Source organism: Perca flavescens, chromosome 6, assembly GCF_004354835.1.
Source record: "Perca flavescens isolate YP-PL-M2 chromosome 6, PFLA_1.0, whole genome shotgun sequence".
Taxonomy (NCBI): Eukaryota; Metazoa; Chordata; class Actinopteri; order Perciformes; family Percidae; genus Perca; species Perca flavescens.
The window spans coordinates 1,934,589-1,939,478 of record NC_041336.1 but is presented as its reverse complement, the minus strand read 5'-3'; the positions used below and the strand labels follow the sequence as shown (position 1 = coordinate 1,939,478).

Below are 4,890 nucleotides of genomic sequence, written 5' to 3'. Positions count from 1 at the left end.
ATCTTCAATATTAACCCTAATATCAGTTCACAAACATAACGTTAGGCTTATCGCCGTGGTAACGTTAGTTTTAGTGGCTGCATTTCTATCCAACAAGCTATAAGTAACGTTCCATTATATTACACTAACATAGCGAACTTTTTTGTCATGAGTAATTCATTAATTACTCAGCATCATTTCTATTCGAGAAAAGAAAAACTTAATCCGATGTTTAATGTGAATAAAACAGCCTTGAACTGCCTACTTACTACGTTCCTGTCACAACCCGATGTGACTGTGAGTCTAGCGCAGATCCGATTCCTAACGTAGTGCAGTGGACCAAACCACTGTGAGGCAAGGGAGGGGGGACTCAAAATGTTTCTAAACTTAAAAAGCATTTTTGGGGGTTTGTATTGTTTTACTGCTTACACAGATATTTTAAGTATACATCATTATGTTATTTACAATACACAGCATTGTTTTAATGATATTTCTAGGGGGGGACAACCCTTAGATGGGGGGGGTCCTGACCCCCCCGACCCTCCTGGGAACATTTTCCCGTGCAATTCCTGCCTTTTTTTGTGCGTATGCCACATTTATAAATGAGGCCCCTGAATGTGATAGAACAGAAAGGCAGAAGAAAGGTTTTGGGGGGGAGAGGGGGGTGTGAACCAGCTCTGTGGTTATCAAAGAGAAACTAGTTGTGGTGGATCACATCCTGACTGAACACTTTATGACTGAAAAAACTGGCGGAAAACTGGCTGAAACCACAGACACACTCACACAGACACACACACACACACACATAGAGAGAGAGACACACACGCACACAAACCCACACACACAGAGAGACACACAGACACACACACTCAAAAGTGCATGCAAACATCACTGTAAACTGACTGTAAACTGACTTCTTTGTGATATTAACAAAAGTATTTTTCAATGTTTGTCTGTTCTTGTAGGTCATCATTTACAGTCAGCGTCTGCATCAGAACAAAGTGTGAAAACATCATCTTAACTTTCCTTCTTGATTTCCTGTGGTTGCCTTTGACCATCAGTGAAGTGTGTATGAATATGTGATCTGTGGGTGTAAGACCTGAACCTGGAGCAGATTGGTCACCATATATGGTGATGAACTTCAGAGACAACCTCTCTCTGTCAGACGATATAAGACACGAGATGATTTCATTTTTCTGTCTGCAGACTCTTCAGATTTGCATCGTGTCAGAGTTTACTCTTTGTTTTGGTAACCATTTCATCTTTCTCATTGCATGAAACCAGAGAAGTGAAGGACAGACTGAAGCTTTCTGCAACAACTCTTTCTGCAACAATCGGTAAATTGCTGACTAATAATAATCTCATCTGATCTCAGGTAATTAGAACTCTGTGTTCCCAGACTATCATCTCTATCTTTGCTGGTGTTCTGCTGCTTTCTGCTGCTGGAGAAAAAACAACAGTTTATCCATGAACATAGATAGTTAATACATTCACTCTTTCAATGCTTTTTTATATATACTTTTATTGAAATTCCTTCACTTAATTAACAATACATTACCATACAATGCAGTACCATTATCATATGCATCAGCTGTGTGCTTGGCCATCAGCTGTGTGCTTGGCCATCAGCTGTGTGTTTGGCCATCAGCTGTGTGTTTGGCCATCAGCTGTGTGTTTGGCCATCAGCTGTGTGTTTGGCCATCAGCTGTGTGCTTGGCCATCAGCTGTGTGTTTGGCCATCAGCTGTGTGTTTGGCCATCAGCTGTGTGTTTGGCCATCAGCTGTGTGCTTGGCCATCGGCTGTGTGGCCAAGCACACCACACCACAAAACACACACAGATCACTTTGGTCTTGTCAATGGAACCATGTTTCAACTTTTTAAAAGTAAACTTTCCATTCAGAATCTTATTGGCATCCACTTCGGCGTCTTGTGCTCGCCATCCACTCAAAACGTAACGTTAGCCTGCTACTGTTTGGCTGGCTCGGGAGCAGCATGCCTGTTCTTTAGTTTCCGGTTTAGCTAGATCTGGTGTGGTGTTGTAGTTTTTCTAACGTTACTAGTTAATTACTAAAAACTACAAAGTTTGCTACTCCAAAACGAACGTTAATCTTGTGATAGTAAAATTGACGCCGTTAAAATGGGTTTGCGTTAACGCCGTTAATAACTGACAGTACTAGAAAATAGAAACGAATTAACAAAACATAAAAATAAAATAGATTCAAAAAACATTACATACACATACATCTGCACCCCTATGCACTTCTAATCATACATCTATACATATATACGCATACACATACTATATATGCATACACTCCCAACTTTTACCAAAGAAACATAGAAGTTGATTTGTGTGTATATATATATATATAAATAAAAGTTAACCCAGACAATGACTTAACTTAAAACACAATACCTTTCTTCAATGTCATTTCGATTATGCATGTTCTGCTTGGTACTGTGGATTATCAGTTAAACTTAAAAACAGCAAAATAATGTTATCCGCTACCTGTTAAATACCCCCCCACCCCCCCACCCCCCGGACTTATATTGGTAGAGAGGCTTTTAAAAGGGTAGGGTAGCTGCTAGTACATGTTAGAGTGGAGCAGTTAAAGTTTAAAAATGGTTCATACACAATCACAATACTAGGGCCAGTGTCCCGTCTTGTAAAGTGCCCAGAGTCACCATTGCAGCTAGAAGTTCTTTTTTTATACAGGTATAACATTGTGGAATAATCTGCCACTTTCCCTCAAAATTGTAAATACCAGAGGGGTTTTTAGACACAAGGTTAAGGCATTTTTATGGAATAGAGTAGCCAATATTTTTGTAATAAGAGTAGACTGATTATTGTATGTGTTTTATAATTCTTTGATTTTAGAATGCTTTGAAACCTTGGATGATCTGTATTATATGTTATTGACATAGGTTGTTATGTATTGCATGTTTTAACTCAAGGACCATGTTGGAAATAAGTGTTAACACTTTATCATGCTACCCTTTGGATTATGTTGTTTGTCAAATCCAAAATAAATCAAATCAAATCAAAATCAAAAACTTAGTTCATTCATTCATTTATCAGAAAAAGCAAGGACGTGCATGAAAAAATAACTAAATATTTTTACATAAAAATAATTGGTATACATCTACAATTTATTCATATTTGTATGTGTGTGTGCTTCTTTACTCCTCTCAGGTGTGTTTAACTATGCATGTTGAGTTATGTTTTTCTTTCCCAACCCGGCCCTGCTTCTGTTCTTTACATGATTTTATCGATCTAAATTCCTCGTACTTTCCTGTTTTAGTTCTTGGCTTTATATTGTATCCATTTAGCCCAGCGTGTTTCACACTCAAATTCTTCATTTCTGATTCTGTATTTGAATCTCTCCATTTCTAAAATGTTATGCATTGTTTTCTTTTCATCTCTGGACTGTTGGTGTTAATGCTTTCAGCCAGTCTCTTGTTATCTGCTGCATGGCTGCTATTCTGACCTATAAATCATCATTTCATTGTTTGTTAACAGTAAAATAAGTATCAAGTATAATGAACTATCTTTTTACCATTTATTAATGATGGTTATTATAACTCTGTGTTCTCCAGACAACCATGAAGATCTCTCTCTCTGCCGGTGTTCTGCTGCTCTCTGCTGCCGTGCTCTCTCTGGAGTTTGAAGAAGAAGAAAATCCTGTCGCAAAGATTAAATACCAGCATATCAACGAGGAGATGGACGATGATGGCTGCACCGAGGAGATGAATAACAGCGGAGAAGAAACTGAGGCTGAAACATTTGGGAGACAACTAGATCCAAGAGTTAAGAAGTTTATAAATCAGCATATCAACCAGAACATGAAATGTAAAAGCTGTGACGCCGTGATTAGACAGAGAAGAATCAGTGAAACCAATAGTAAGAGGTGTAAGAAGGAGAACACCTTTATCAGTGCCAGTTATGGTGTTGTCCAAAAGGTCTGTGGGAATGAAGGAGAGAAGTATCCAGGAAATCAAAATCTGAGAATCAGCCTTAAAAAGTTCAGAGTTGTTAACTGCAGATGCAATAAGAACAAGAGTCTTCCCCACTGTAAGTGCCATGGCTCTGATGCCAACCTGAGAATAGTAATCAGTTGTGATGAGAAAGGTAATCCTGTTCACTATGAAAAAGGTGTAAAGATACCTGATGAATCAGAGTAATCTGTTACTTCCTGATGAACCAGAGTAATCTGTTACTACCTGATGAATCAGAGTAATCTGTTACTACCTGATGAATTAAAGTAATCTGTTTCTACCTGATGAATGAAAGTAATCTGTTACTACCTGATGAATCAGAGTAACTTGTATCTCCTGTTGAATAAAACATGTTGGAAGTTTAACTCTGGGTCTGTGTTTAATGTCGTCATGTTCACCCATTCATAAAGTAGTCCGGTTATGTAACGACAAAGAGACAACACTTTGTGTAGATAAAGTAGATGTGGGTAAAACTACAGATCATTATAAAAATAACAAACTGCAGACAGTATAATAACAACTGTTTTAGTTTTAACTGGGTAAGAAAACATTTGATTCTCTGAAGACAAGAAGGTTGAAAACTGCAGATATTAAACATACAGTATGTAACTTTCTGCCACTAGTGGTCTCTCACCCGAAACACTGGATGGTAACACAGACTTCTGATGACGTTGGGAAGTTGCCTGGAATTATGGGAGTTATAGTTTTTATTGTTAAACACCATCGCTGATTAGAATGCATCTACTATCCATTCAAGTTTATTCACATCACGTTTAGACATTTTTACTCATGTCATTCTAATAAAATAGCTGCAGTTTCCAAACATAATTATGTTTTTCTTCACTTCACTTTACAAATGACTCGTTAAGTTTAGGAAAAAGATGGTGGTTTGGATTCAAACAGCCCCGAGGAAT

The 4,890-nt window shown here is 37.9% G+C and overlaps 1 long non-coding RNA gene across 1 annotated transcript; it reads left to right on the top strand.

The window, feature by feature from the left end:
• The first annotated feature begins 1,193 nt into the window (after positions 1 to 1,193).
• Positions 1,194 to 4,341, top strand: LOC114557830 (uncharacterized). Its single transcript, XR_003692849.1, has 2 exons — positions 1,194 to 1,354; positions 3,578 to 4,341. It is a non-coding gene; the product is annotated as an uncharacterized LOC114557830 (long non-coding RNA).
• The last annotated feature ends 549 nt before the right edge of the window (positions 4,342 to 4,890 follow it).